This window comes from Falco rusticolus, chromosome 15 (assembly GCF_015220075.1).
Source record: "Falco rusticolus isolate bFalRus1 chromosome 15, bFalRus1.pri, whole genome shotgun sequence".
Taxonomy (NCBI): domain Eukaryota; kingdom Metazoa; phylum Chordata; class Aves; order Falconiformes; family Falconidae; genus Falco; species Falco rusticolus.
This window is the reverse complement of record NC_051201.1, coordinates 13,399,014-13,415,000: the sequence shown is the minus strand read 5'-3', so window position 1 is coordinate 13,415,000 and position 15,987 is coordinate 13,399,014. Positions and strand designations below refer to the sequence as shown.

The 15,987-nt window shown below is 39.2% G+C and overlaps 1 protein-coding gene across 5 annotated transcripts in view; it reads left to right on the top strand.

Moving 5' to 3' along the window:
• The window catches only part of ZNF536 (zinc finger protein 536), a 353,074-nt gene that overhangs the window by 122,710 nt on the left and 214,377 nt on the right, over window positions 1-15,987 (top strand). The window contains exon 1 of one of the 5 annotated variants that reach the window (XM_037409391.1): window positions 6,678-6,739. The exons of the other annotated variants lie outside the window; for them this stretch is intronic. The gene's annotated coding sequence lies outside the window, so the exon portion shown is untranslated. Of the gene's footprint in view, window positions 1-6,677; window positions 6,740-15,987 lie in introns of those variants that run through there. 5 annotated transcript variants of the gene reach the window in all.

Here is a 15,987-nt window from a genome sequence, read left to right as displayed (position 1 = left end):
ACCTATGTCTGTCCCACACCTCTCAATGCTGCTTCTCTCTGTGATGCACGCTCCCTTGCATCAGAGCTCACAGGAAGGAAACTGAACCTGTGTGACCATTGTACTTGTGCTTTCCCTGTAGGGTTTTTGATGAATTTGCATTAGGTGATTATCCCCTCATGCATGTCTCAGGAAGGCAGGTAACTCCACATTGTCAGTTTTCCATCTGTAGCATGTGGATAATTATACTTTTCTGCCTCACATGGGTGTTGTGAGCACTAATTAGTTAATGTCTTTTCAGCACTTTTATCATACAAATACTAAGCAGTTATTGCTATAATTATTATTTCTTATTATTTTGTTGTTCTTCAAATAAGGGATTTTCAGCACCCAGTTATGTCTGAGTATTTGAAAATAAAACTGCGTATACATTAAAGGATACTGTTACTGGAATGCCAGTTGGTTGCTTTAAAAGGCTGATACATGTTTCATGCTTGGCAATTCACAAAAACCACCCCAACTGCAGCAGCGTTTTCTTTAAAAAGTATCTCTGAAGCAACAAGATCATACCACCAAACACAGAAATCCAGTGTCTGTAATATAATAAGGCATAACACGGTTTACATTAGTTGATTAATAGTGCATGCTTTGGGTATGCTGTGAGCACTGGAAAAAGCTCAGTTGGCTAGAGGGAATGTGGCTTTGGACATCAATGGTTGAACTACAGCCGTGTCAATTCAACAATGTGGTATTCCTGAGTTCATGCCAAAATCACTGGGTTTCTGTAGAACTTCAGGTTCTCTCAAACCCCAGATTTAAATAAAAACTTAAAAACAAGCAAACAAACAAAAAATTAAACAAAGCTTAATGAAGAAAAGGCGAAGCCATCACATTTCCTGTGATTCAGTGTGGAAAGCACATGCCTACCAAGGGTCATCCAGGGGACGGTGAGCCCAGTCAGAATAATGCTGGTTCAGCTACGGAGTCCAGCCCCAAGATTCCCTTGGCCTTGGGATTTTCTAGGGCTAAGGAATGCCTTATGCTCTGCATGACATAATTTTAAAGTCTGGAAATACTGGTTTTTGCACTAGGGAACTGAAGTGCAACAGTTCCATTTTTTTTTTTTTTTTTTTTTTTTTTCCTCACAGAAGGGGAATCCTGATGTGGAAAAGTTCCTTCTTGCAGATAGAGGCCACAGCTTCTGTAGCAGGCTTCCTTTTTCTGGACTGCTGCGGAAGCTTTTCCATACAGTCTGAGGACAATATAGAAGGATAATGGCATGAAAGGTTCCATTTCCCAGGTGGAAAGCATGGGCACAGCAATGAAATTCTTATTACGTACAGCCACTTGGAATTGGATGCAGAACAAAGCAGATCTCTGGCAAGCATCTGAAGGGCTGAGAGATGACAGAGCACTGTGGGGCGAAGGAGTGGAGGCTCCAGGTAGGGATGACTGGGCTAAGAACTACAGGAAGCTGCTAATCATCAGCTTGTCCATGAAGACCAGGAAAAAGGAATACAGCTCAAGCCTTAACCCATCTTTTTCTTGGAGCCTCTTAAGGATCCATGAAAGCATGGCTGTAATTGGATTAGAGTTTGTGTGGAGGCACAAAGCCCCTGTGCAGATGTCCTTGACTTGCTGCTATCTGCTTCCCTTGTGGAGCAGCTATGAATTTTGCTGGTGAGAAGGCCATCGTGCTAGGCTGTTGCTGGAGAGTGTGCTTTCCAGCGGGACTCCTCTGTGCTGTATCACAGCTGGTTCCCTGCTCCACGACCACGCGTACAACTGAAGTGGCTAGCTCACTGCAGGCCAGACTGACAGCTCTGCATGGCATGTGGTGACACAGAGCAGGGGGACACCAAGGGCTTGGGCACAAGCGAGGTGTGGAGGTCTTTCCGTGATGTTTTGGAGAGAGGAGGGCTGGGGCAGGATTCAATATGATAGGCTTAATGGGGCTATCAGGTTAGTCCTCTCAGCAGAAGACAACTGCTGCCCTGCTCAGTTGATGGATCATGTCAGGATTTCTCCCGTTCCCAGCCTTTCCCATGGGATTTTCCGTGGGAAGGTATGATCCCCTCCATGCAATAAGCTGTCAGCCTTGTGACAGCAATATAGTACTTGGACTGGTTTGTCTGCAAGTGAGGATTTTCAAACTAAGTCTGTTTCTTACTGAGGACTGACTATGAAAACAGAAGTACCCTTTTTTTGAGGGTTGTTTTGAAAATTGTCTTTTTTGTAGAGTGAGGATACTGTATATGATGTGGATAAATAATGTAGGAGAGTCTTGCAGCTGCTACGTAAACGGGCAAGGTTTCCTTGCAGTGTTGGAGCCACTGTTACAAAATTCTTAGGCTTTGGTAAATTCAGCTCTAAAAGCAATTAAAAATCTACAATTAGTATGGGAATAATTTCAAGATAAATGCCTAATTAAGTACAGAAAGTATATATATTTTTGAAGTGTGACAGCTCTCTTCTTAAGGTTGCCTGTGCTTACATACACACTGCAGTGTTTTATGGTTTGCACCTGAAGTTACTTATGCACTATGCCCAGCAGCTACATGAATATCCATTTATGTGACCTTGTAATCAGTTTATTAGTTTTTTAGTGCCTTGTTGCTGTTATTTTTATCAGCATAAACTACAAGAAGTTAATTTCAATAGAATTTCATAAACTAAATTTGAAAGAAGTAGTTGACTGAAAGTTATGAAGCAATGGATACAGTCCAGTCATTGCAGGTTTTTTTCCTATCTTCAAGGAGGTCACAATGTAAACTCTAGTGTTTTGTTGGTTTGCTGTTGTTTTTTAAACTGTTAATTTTACAATTAATTTTATAATGTGGTTTTAGAAAGACAAAGTTTATAGAGAGGTAACATTTTAGTAAACCAGCAGGTATCTCTGCAGGGAAATAAATGTTACATTTTAGAGCAAACAAGTCCTTTATCTGCTTCCAAAATCCAGTCTGTTGCTTTTTGTTTTCCCCCACAACTATACTGGCTGGTCTGGTAAAAGCTATTAAATCTCTGTATAACACTTTTCATTCTTAGACTAGACTATCACAGTTCCAACAACACACCTACTACATACTGTAAACAATTTTATTCAATTGATGTCAGAATTAAATGCTATTTTTTAAAATAAATGCATGAGTGGATTATCTGGAGAGAAATTTTTTAGTACGTACAATTGCAGCACGCAAAATTTATTAAGAGGCCATTGTCAGTACTTAATTTTGTCACTGTGACTAGGTGTTGCTTTGTTGTGGTAAATATGCATGAATAAAAAGCCAACTTCCCAATGCATTCCCAACTGATAGGCTTATGATATTGTGTGCCTGTATTGTTACATAGCAGATCATGCTATTGGAAAACAAAACAAAACTCCATTAATTAAGCATGTACTTGTATCTTTTTATAATGTTTTTACACTTCTAGGAAGGGACAAATCCCATGGTGTCATCCATGAACATAGCTGAAGTACAAGTGGCCCCCTTTTAGTTTGACCGAGAAACACTGTAATAGACTGGGTTGCTATTATAGAAAGTTTATTATTATTGGTATATAAACTAGCTGGGGGCTTAAACACAGAGCAGCTGGGTAATTTAGCTAGCTCCTGGATCCGGTTAAAAAAAAGTAATCTATGTTCTGTCCACAGCAGGGGAATGGTCATCGTTGAGAAACTACTATGTATTAGATTGTACCACACCTGTGGCATGTTCACTGTTATAAGCTGTGTAGGATGTAGAAAACATTAAATCCTCTCATTACTGCCTTACATAAGACAGACACTTCAAGCGGTTCCACATTTATCTGAGATTACCAGTTAAACTCATTAAAAAGCAACTAGGGCTTGTTCACTCAATTGGATGTTTTCAGGATTTTGGTGTGCTTCGTGATTAACAACAGTATGTCTTTGATTAGGGAGATGACATTTTTGGGAAGACCTACCCATTCTGATTTTTTGTTTGCTGGGTAAGTCTGAGGTGACAGGTACGTTGTTAGCTCTCTCATTTGTTGGTAAAGCTAAACTTGTGAAACTGGAACTCTTTTTTTTTTTTCTTTTTGGTTTTGTTTCTGTTATTAATTTAAGGAAGAAATGCACCATTAACACTTCGGGTTCTAGCCAAGATGAGTCTCTGACTGCAGTTACAGGCAACTGATGGAATAAATAGTTTGGAAACCTCTTTATCATTAATGTTGCCTTTTTGTTTATACCAATTAAATGAGGGAGAGAAACTTTGACTTGTAACCAGGTAGCAGTACATTGAACTTCCTACCACCAGTGTCCTGGTTTTCTTTGGCTGTTTTTTTCCCTCTTTTCCCTTGTTTCATGCTTTTTCACATTGCTGCACACTTGTTGCTACTCACTAAATAAAACCTTACTAGTTTCTTTACACCTGTAAGTAAACTTAGCTTGGGGCATGGTTTCATAGAGATCAGTGGGACCTTATTGGTGGATTCCTCTGTTCCGACACGTGAATGCTTTTGGGATCAGAGCTGTCAGTTGTGAGCTTCCATGGACTGGGACTTTTTCCTTCTTTTGTGCTAGGAAGTTATTGTTCCATTAGCTGTGGTGCAGGGTCCCGGATCTGAATCTGGTCAATATCAGCTAAGACATTCAGGCACTACTGTAATACAAATAATAATAATGGTATTTAACATTGCTTTTTTTCATAAATCAATCAAAGAAGTCAGAGCAGCAGGCATAACTAATATTACTTACAGTCAGATAGGGCTACATCTCTTTCATAAAAAGTGTTTTTCTGCAATATTTAACCATTGTTGGCAACAATCATCAATATTAATCCTTAACAGCAACATGATAACCAAGCTAGCAGATAAAATGGCTGTTAAAAAAAGTAGGAAAAAAAGGAATAATAGGATTGTGGAATTTTAATATTCTCCAGCTATTTATTAAAAAGTGCTTATTTTGTATGTGTTTATTTCTAATAATCAACTGTAACATTACTTTGCAAAAAACTGTAATTGCTTCTTAATTTCAAATCCCAGTTCCTTTGTGCTGTATACAAAGGTAGGATATTTCTGTACTTATTGTTCACAGCACTCTGTGTAAAAAATCACGTTCATTTCAAGAAGCTGTTATGGTATTGATTCTGGTAAAGACTTCCATTAACTGACCAATCTAAATCTCATAAGTGATGTCAGGATAGTTATGCATTTGCTTGGTTCAAGTATTCAGCCATTATGTTAGAATGCAGGCAGTGTCTGAATATGGCTGTTAAATTATTTCTAAATACCGAACCAGAACAGCTTAACAGTTCTGCAGTTTGAGACTGACACAAAAATGACAATCTGCCACCTCTTTGTTTTTTAAATATTAACGTTGTATTGGGATAGTATTTTTGGAGTAAAAACCTGTGGCACGAGAGGATAAGTGACATAAACAAAGGCAGCTGGGCTGCATGAAATAATGGAACAATAAGGCCCTTACAGCCGTTCTCATCACTCCAGTATGTTAATTAGCATTCTGTTGTGGCCGCAACACTGAAAACATGTAATCTGTATTGGTGTACTGTACAGCTGTGAACACACATTCTTTTTTGTTAGTCCCTAGAGTTAGCCTTGCCATTGGCATATGTGTATGGGCCAAAAGTCAAACCATCACCACTAAAATACCACGCTATAGAGGCAAAAGAGATTTTCTTTTATTTATTTCCATCATAACCTGTGATGTAATCTGGTTACACGGCTTCTGTCTGCTGATTTTTTTACCATTTTGTGTGTGTCTCTATATGTGGGTGTGAGCGTGTGTGTATATAAGGCCAAACTAATAATCTGAAATAAGTGATTTAGGAAGATAAAATGTGCTATAAGTAAATAAAAGCTTTTTCCTCAATAGTATAGTTTAAAAACTCCACCATGAGGAACATTAGAGCTATATTTTGTTTTTCATGGGTAAAGATAGTTTGATATTTTTATTCATAATTTTATTTAAGAAAAATAGTTCAGAAATCATCAGTTCTTCAGTGAATTCAGCTGCATAGGCATGGAGGGCTTGCATTTTTTTATTTTGATACAAGTATTTAAAAAATCAGCGAAAGCAAAACAGAAGAAATACGATTAAGGGGGAAAAGTTTGCCTTTTATACTCCCTTTTAAAAGAATTGATAGTAAAGTTAGGATCTCAGCCCACTGTGTCCCTGTTAACCCTACTTGAACAGGGGTTAGAGGAGACCACCTAAGGATGATTTGGTCAGATGGAATTCATTCTCCATTTGACGGGATTGTTATTTCTTTGTACTGCTCCTGTAATTTAAAAGCATGCTCACCTTTTCTAATGCACAGGTATTTACCTAGCAAAGAAGCTTACCTTTTGGATCATAAATTAGATTTAAAATTAAGAAATAAGATTTCTAGTATTTCCTCTTAAATGTACGTTTATGCAGCAAATATTCACTTGTCAAACCTGTTTGCTGGTGTCCATTTATTACTTCGCTGTGATGATCTCTGTACTCACACACATGAAAAAAAGAGGTAGGAAAATTTTTTCTTAGAAAATAACTTGCAGTGCTCTTGGGTGAATACATCCTTTATCCATACTCAGATGATAAGAGTGAAGGCTTAGCTCATATTTCTGCACTAATCTACTTCAAACCTGATCTTGAAAAATTACCCTCATTGCACAAAGAAAATACAGCATTTAAGTCACCATGCTGATCAAATTTGGTTCTGCTTTTTGACTGTGGAGGGAACAAATTGTTTGGTGATTCTGTGATGTGAACCAGTGTCCTCTAGGGAACTGAGTAAGTTTTTTGGGTTTTGTTTAACCACTTTCTTTCTTTCTCAAGTAGATTGTAACTCTTTCAATGAGACAGATACATTATTATAATATCGTATTTGTATGCGAAGTATTGAAAGGTTGGGAAAAAAAGAAAGCAGCTTAATACTTTATATTGCTATTGATAGCATGATTTTAGACTAGAGATACCAAATATTTCGATTTCATGCTTGCATTACTGTTTTTATGGAAATAAAAATCAGGAATGCTGCTTTGAAAATTAAATTTCTACAGAAGTAAAATACAGGCTGTCAAAAAGGGAATAAGAACGACAACAAAAATGTTAGTAGCTGTCTCTGAATTTGTCTTTATAGTGGTAAAAGTATATAATTAATAGAAGAATTTTAGCTCCAGATGTGGCTATACTATAATAGAGCCTTATAAATGCTACAGAAAGAAAAATTGCTTGGAACGAATGAGAACCAAATCAAGAGCACACCTGGGTTTGACAAAGATTGCATTTACTGACTGCTGTGCTATCACATTACAGAGAAAGACCAAGTCTTTGGGAGCAGCTGTAGAGAAAGGCCTGGCAAATCTGCATGCAAATAGCAGCACATTGTTAACTTAATCAGATGCCGAGGAAAAGATGTGCCAGACCATGAGGATGATCTATAAACAAGTACAGAGTCCAGAGAGATTGTGAGGGCTAGGCAGATTAAAAAGGTATACCACAAGGGCTCTGTCCTTGGGTCAGATTCTCGTCTTTTATGTTGCCTGAAGGTTACTGCCATTCGAGCTAACTTATCACAGTGTTTGTTATAGCCCATTGTAGTAAATTTGTCAAATAGTACTCGGTTTGTTCTTTGCACAGATATAAATAATTGCATATTATTTTGGGAGTTTGGTGGCTCTTTGTTCCTTGGTGGTAGAGATACGGGTATTATTTGCTGAAGGAACAGTGTGTGATTTCATAACTCCCATTAAATAATATTACTGTATAAATGTCCCAGTGTAGTGAGATAAGAAATAGTGTGATACAACGTATAAAGAGACAGATCTTCCATTAAAAGAAAATCTTTCTTATAAACTGAAGTGCCCTGACAAAAATCATCTTAAGAAAGTTAAAGACACCTGGTCTTCATATCATTTATTAATATTAACGGGAATATATGTTTAAAATCTTCTCCAAGTCTAATATCATAAAAAATAAAGAAGTAATACTATTTAATCACCCACAGCTTAATAGTGCCTTAGTTGTTTACTGCCATTGCACTAATTGCTCTGTACTAATGTGTTTTTGTGTGATTTCCAGTAGTGCTAAAAGAACTGAGATCCATAACCAATTAAATATAGTGTTTTTATGTTAAAAATATAACTGCTGTAGACTAGCAAATGAACAGTGGTATTCTTTTAAAAACAAGAGAGTTGGCAGTTGCATAGCTGCAGAGTAATAGGTATTTTTCATTGCATCTCTTCCACAGTGACATTGGAGTAATCTTTATGAATAAGCAAACTGCAGAAAGCTGAGCATTTTATATTGTATTATGGGCCAGAATCTCCTCTCATACAGTTATAAATCAGGTATAACTTTATTAAAGACAAAGGATTTACACCCACCCAGAAGAGGTAGGCTCAGGCCTTTTGTTTCTGCAAATGGCTTTTCCTTTTTCGGAAATGTAACTTTGAAAAACTGAAATACAGATTCACCTCACACAAGCACCTGAGCATACGTGTTTCAGCTGTACCTGCCACATGGCAAACCGAGTACAGGGACAGTTGTGCCAGGCAGGCAACCCAAGCCGAAGCAAGCGGTTCAGGTCCCTGGCTGTATCGTAGGGAGCAGGACAGAAACGATGCTCAGAGACTTGTAGGAGGGGAAGCAACACCGTTTATATACTGTAGCGTACCCTGCCAGAGGGTTAATTGAGTAACATTGTTGTTGGCTCCAGAAGGAGCTCGCTGCCTGAGACAGGGCACTGCAGTGGAGACTGCAAGGGTGAGCGAGGTGAGGGGAAATTGGACATAATAGCATTAATAATAATAATTAAAGACTAAGAGTAACAAAAGAACACATAACTAATACGCCAGTCTCTTGCTTTTTATTACAAAATTAATATTCATATGAATGCTATCAGAGCTATTCAGTATTAAACTAGTAAGACAAAAGCCACATATTGTACTATATTATACAGTATATTACAAGATGTTTGTTTCTGTAGATTTTGACCAGCTGAAAACAAACTAACAGCACTACCAAACAGTCTGTTTCCAGGTCTCCAGCACAAGGCCCTCAGCCAGCATGGGAGCCCCAGACCCACAGAGTAGGAACGCTCTTCACTTTATATGGGGGGAGGTAATAAGATCAATTAGATCCTCATCCATTGAACTGTAGACAGCTGTTGGTGCATAATAATCATCATTAGGGATGGGTGAATGTGGGATACTTGATTTGCCAGACTACCCGCAGGTATTCTAAAAATGCCAGACTTAACTCTTGAGTATTTTGAGTACTTAAGGCCAACATTTTCTCTGAAGTCTCTCCTGGGACTGTTGATCATAAAAGAAGAAAAAGGTACATCTGAGAGCAAGGAGAGCTAGAAGGCTGCCAGGCTGTTTTTCGGGGCTGGAGACAGTTGAGCAGATAAACCCTGCCAGCTGCTATCTAAGCACCACCCTCTTCAGGGCCACATGGAGCTTGTGAGCAACTAACCCCAGCCGCCACCCGGATTTCAGACCTCAGTGGCTATGCTCACTAGCCAGCTTCTTGTTCTGTCTTCACAGTAGTTTCATGGTAAGAATTGTACCTTTTTCAGGTTTGGGTGGACTATCCTTCTGTCCATCCCATAGTTCAAATGGTACCTGTTAACAAGGATCACCTCCATTCTGGTTGTATACCAATACAACCACTTTGTGTGTTAATGAAGTTAATCTGATTTTGACGTTGCTTTTTGGCAGATGGGTAGTGTAACCTTATCAGTATTTCTGTTTGAGCCTTTAAACACCAATAGGCTTTATAAGCGCCAGTAGCATGTCCTGAATTTGCAGTCACTGTGTTGTGATCTGCATTGTTCGTGGTTTTTAATTTTTGATTTTTCTTTGAAGCCTAAATAAATGCTTGTAGCTTTTGATACCTGTATGTTTAAAACGTTTTAAAACCCCTTTAACTGGTGCTGATATTCCTATACATCCTTGCAGCTCTGTATGTTCTGCGCTTTTAACCTTTATAATAATTCTTGTAATTAAGAGTTCTTTTATGAGGCAGTGGGTGCTGCCATTCCAGTAGAGTCAATATGGTATATGTTACTGCTGTTTGGTAGTGTGAGTAAAGGATCCACTTACTTCGGTGGGCTTCCTTATTCCTTTATACACCTTAAAACAGGTGTGTTTCCAGTGTCAAATGATGGTATCTCCATCGTTAAGCCATCTTAGTATTTATGAGTGTTTAAGAAAAACAGCTCAGAATTCATGGAATGGTAGGAATTACAGTGAAAGCAAATACGTGTAAGAGAGAAAATGTGTGTGAGATGAGACCTTCTGAATCCTAATCTGACTTTTTGACAGTGCTTCTGGCATATTCTTATGTCCTTTACTGCTGTTTTCCAAAAACTAGGTCTAAACCCATTCCTGATGTCAGTGGGTGTATACATGAGCAACAGAGTTGGCCCAGATTTGGAAAGTAATACTTAGATACCCTGCAAGTTGCTGTGAGGATTAATTTATTCATGTTTGTACAACACTGAACATATAAAGCGCTGTATAAGTGTTCAGCAGTATTAAGTCCCCATGCATCACTTGCGTATCCTCGATATCAGGACTGTTGTGGTTTAACCCCAGCTGGCAGTAAAGTACCACGTAGCTGCTCGTTCACTCCCACCCCCCCATCCGCATCCCACCTGGCAGAATCAGGAAAAAGGTTAAACCTGTGAGTCATGATAAGAACAGTTTAATAAATGAAATAAAGTAAAATATAATAATAGTAGTAGTAATGAAAAGAGAGGTAACAAAGGAAGAAGAATAAAACTTAAGAACAAGTGATGCACAATACAATTGCTCACCAGCCACTGACCACTGCTCAGCCAGTCCCCAAGCAGTGATCTGCCCCTCCTAACCAACTGCCCCCAGTTTATATCCTAGGCATGATGTTCTGTGGTATGGAATATCCCTAGTTCAGGTCAGCTGTCCTGGCTCTGCTCCCTCCCAGCTTCTCGTGCATCTCCTCACAGGCAGAGCATGAGTGACTGAAGAGCCCTTGGCTTAGGGTAAGCACTACTTAGCAACAACTATACCATCAGTGTGTTATCAGAGTTACTCTCATATTAAATCCAAAACATAGTACTATACCAACAATTAACTCTATTCCAGCCAAAACCAGGACAACATGAGCAACAGGTTTGGCCCTGATTTGGAAAATAATAATTAGGTACCCTGCAAGTTGCTGTAAGGATTAATTTGTTAATGATTGTACAACACGGAACATATAAAATGCTGTATAAGTGTTTAGTACTATTAAGTCCCTATGCATCGCTTATGTATCCTCAATATCAGTAGAGACTGTGGTTTTTGCTCTTATGCACTAGTAGAGCTTAGAAAGGAAGAAAAGGAAACATTATGGTTCCAGCAACTGCTGAAATAAAGCAACTGGCAAAATGTGCTCTATTCTACATGCACACAGATAATATTTGGGTAGATGGTCACACAATACCACTGTGCAAATATTTATCTGTTTGCAAAGAGAATCTCAGCCTTTATTGCCCAATGCTGCAAACCATTATTCTTTTAAACACCATTGGATTTCTCATATGCATAAAGACTATTTTTAAGACTAAAGGTCTGTGGAAAAAGAATCTAACATATCTCTTTAGATTAAATTGACTGTACTGGTTTTATGGCCTAGCACATTTTTGGTAGATCAACTAGTTGATTGCACTTGAAGATTCATCTGCATAGTGGTCTTTCCTTAGATTTGCTTTCATGATGTGTGCAGGAACAAATTAAGCTTGTGCACTTAAAATACTGAATATCTGAGATGTTGGCTAGATAGAAGGTAATAGGAATCTCTTAGTTCTCTTTGATGGTTGCACTGTCATCATCAGTTTGGTTATAGCAGCTGCTCCCTTCTTGCTGGTCCGTTTTATTTCCAGTTCTTGAATATTTTCTCATTCCGAGGAAGTAAAGACAGCCATCTTCTTGAAAGCTGGTAAAATGGGATAAATGAAAGTGATGAAAGAAGACATCAAGCCAGACGTTCTCTCTGTCTGGCATGGCCGAACTAGGGTTCAGGTGCTACTTTAGAGATTTCACCATACTTTTGATTAGAGATACATCAGTGATGAAGTATCATGAGATGGAGTATCAGAATCATTTGGGGAAGAGTCAGCAATGCAAATGTGTTTTGGGCTGTGACATTTCGATGCATTCAATGATCAGAAGACATTTTCTCTCCGTGATTGTGGATCGTCCAGGCTTGGTAGTGGAAGGCAGTGTGGAAGCCCCATGAGTGAAGCAGCCACGTTCCTGGTACTGCCTGATAGGGACTTTGTGTATGGTGTGAGCAGGGCATGGCCGAACCCTGACCTTAGCTCTGGACAATTACGTGAAGTTTCTTTTTACTTTTGATTTTTAACTAAAGCCTAGTTCTTAAAAGTAATTATATTGTCTTTTGTGGAAATGAAAAGAGAAAAATCTACATGAGAGGGTCAGCAGGGGAATGTGAGAGCTTTACGTCCACCTGTCTTCTCTCCAGTGCTGTTGTCTTCCAAATAGAATTTACTTTCCTTCTTTTTTTTTTTTTTATTCTTTCTTCTCATTGGGTGCCTAGCTGTGACAGTGAATGAATGTATCTGACAGGTGGCTCAGCGCTAGGCCCCAATATCACTTGACAGTTACGCCTTGTAAAATGTAAAAGAACATTGTATAGGAAGAGCAGTGACATACGGTCAGCTCAAACAGTGCCATGTTTCTCCTCCCCTCCCTGTTCCAAGAGTTATAACATCATGTTTTGGTCACAACAGTCAGCAATTAGTATGGACTAAGCATCACTATGGTTATAACTGGTTACAGGTTACAGTTACAAAGGTTACCACTGTGAGGAAAATTAATTGGCAATATTTTCTTAATGTTTTTGCCGACTACAAGAATTGAAAGAAGTTCTTTTATGCCCTTTTCCCATCACTCCAGCTCTTCTCAGATAATTCCAGCCATTTGGCTCTCCAACTCAGAAGCATTTTAAATTAAACTAAATGGGGAGGTGATCATCACCAAGTAATTATAATTATAATCGGAAGCAAAGCTTGAAATGCAGTCTCCCAAGGTGATGCAGTTATTCCTGGGTGTCAAAGCAAATCTCCCTCTTCTCCATGCCCACTGTCTCCAGACATGGAGGGCAGCTGGAATCTGACCCTAAAGTACAGTAATGTATTGTAGTCTGCTGGTATCAGAAATGGAGCAGGATGGAAGCAGTTGGGTTCTCCCAGTGTCTAGACCAATTAACTCCACATGTGTCCTGATACCATCAGTTGTTATTGAAGCTGGCATTTTTGTGGTCCATAATGTCTGTTTTTCTGATGGGCAAAAAGGACCCGTCTTTTGGCTGAGTTAAGTTTCTCTCAGGTGGCATTCCAGTTTTTGAACATAACTTATTTTAAAGTGAAGTAGCAGTCATAAAATAAAAGACTGAAAAGCACAGCACATGTTAAGTTAGAGCTTCAAACAGTACTGCTGTCCTGAACAAAGAATCTGGAGTTTTGTCTTTAATTCATCTGCCTGTACAAAGATTGCATGGATGTGAAGTGTTCCATTGTACATCGATACTCTCCATCAGAGTCCTCTGCGGCAAAAGAGGCTGAAGCCTTTTTTAGCACTAATGACCATATAAATACAGCATTGAGATACATGATGTTTATAATCCTGATAGTCTATTGTGCAGCCTCCTTGTATTTTTTTGTAAGTAGCCTCTGTCAAGCACAACTACTACATACACCTGCTTACTTTTTTTTTTTTTTAAATACCGTGATTAATACTATGGGGATGCAGCTGTAGAAAGCAAGCGTGTTGTACAGGATTTCCAAACTTCTGCTGCTTCAGAATCGTTTAACAAATGTCACAGAACCATAGCCTGTTGCAAACATATAGAATTGTATTAATGACTTTATTATTTTTTTCCAACTATTTTGTTGCCGGATGTGTTTCTGTTAGCAAAACCACCTCTGAACAGTATCATATTGCTTCCTGTGTTGATCTGGAGCTTGTAAGAGGCTTGATCGTTACCACTCATCTTGTGAATGATTTGGTCTATTTTGGGTACTCTTTTGACTGTCTTCACTGTTCCTGAAGTTTCACCCAGGTTGCACCAAGTAAGGTCTCTTAAAGATGCTGCTGACACAACTTTTTCATCTAGGCTTTCTTCCTACATGCAGAATAGATTTCTTTGCAGCACTCCGGTCAAAAGAAAGCTGCTATCTGACCATGACCATTTCTATACTGCAGCACACTAAGTCAAATTCTGTGCTCTCAGCAATCCCTGTAGTCCAAAGCAATAGCCATATTTTTTTTTTCCATAACTGTGACATAGATTGAATTCCCATCCATTACCTTCACAAAAAACGATGGCTCATTTTTCAAAGTACTGATTGGCAAAAATGTCATGGATGACTGTTTTGCATTATGATTATTTCTGTAGATGGGTTATTTGCTGTGCTCTTCAAGTACTCCCCAGGCTTTGACTCCTGATGTTGTCCAGGCAGTTGAGCTGGTATACCATAGCCTGTTTAACTAGTCTCATGGGAAACTGTTTGCCTGCTCACTCACCTAAATTGGTGTTAGTGTAGTGTGTGGAGTGGAAAGACTTCCTTCAGTTCAGGCAGTATGTTCTAGACCAGGGATTTTACTTTTTTGTTTGGTTTTTTTTTTTTTTTACATGTTTTCCCTATCTAGAAGCTGCTGGTGCTGGATGACTGCTGGCAGTCTGCTGGACAACTTTAGAAAGCCATAGCCTGGCTGAATAGATCATGTCACAACTCTAAACATTAGAGGTAGAATTGCATCCGGTGTCTGTTGTTGGCTCTTGTTCTGTCAAGGCTAGAAAAATGCTAACTGATTTGATAAGCAGTTAAAACATCCTCTAAAACAGGAGCATGAAATAGGCTGGATTTGTACTCGGTGAGAGCTCTGTAACGGCAGAAGTGTACATGATCAGATATTCCTGACCTCCACCAATGGGCTATTGGCCCTTCTGCTACTCCGAGTTTTCGCTGTCATCAGCTGTGCTGCCAGGGTCTGTTCTAGCCAACTCTTCTAAGCCATGGCCAGCTTGCTGGGAGCAGAGACCACTGGGCTCCTCAGTGCAGATTTCAAGCAGAATGGCAACTGGCACAAAGCTCTTGCTTTGGCACCCTTCAGTCATCCAGGTTCTGTTCTTTATCCCTCTCTTCCCAGTTTTTCTCTTGCCTTGCCAAAGAAATGTGGCACTAGCAGAATCTTCTTTTCTGGGCAATTATTTTAGGTACTCTTTGCCAGAAGACCCAGAATTAGGGTTTTTCCTCAAATTAGTTCCAGGAAAGAATATGAGGAAAGGGAGACAAGAGGATGGATTTGTCAGCTTTTGTATTGGCACTCTTAGGGCCATGTTTGCTGGCTCGTTTTGTCTACCTTGTGAAACTTCAGGGCAGTCCAACAAAGAATTAGTTTCTCTTGGGACTGCGATCCCTGTTGTATCAACCCAAATGGCTTGCTTCTCTCTGGAGAAGCCAAAAAATACTAGCAGTAGCTGCTTGCAACAGGTTTCTCCAAAAGCAAACTGGACATGAAGATGGACTTTGGGCATACCTCTCTTTTTCTGACAGTTCTTTCAGTGAACAAAGGAAATCAAGAGCTTTTTGCTTTTGGAATAGTTCCCTGTTTAACTATGGTGAAAAATTGAATCTGAGATCCTTGCACAGCTCCCTCAGAGTGATCTCCCAGAATTGATGATTTTCTTGCCTGTGAAGTTTGTTCCCCCTAAACCTTACTTCAAAGCTTGAAGCAGAAGTCGTGAATTTTTGCAGTTTCTTTGGAAGGCCGGAATTTGTAGTTAAAACATACATTTAGCATGCTAAATGCATGGTCAGCAACAGGAATAAAAATGTACCTCCTTCCTATTTTTGGACTGCCTTAAAGGAAGCGATGAATTCTCCATTTTTCTCCTTCTCAGTTTTGGTAGGAAAACCTGAGCACTTAGTTTCCCTGGCTCTAGCTGTGAATAAGCACTACAGGTTCTCCCAGAAGACTGTGGAG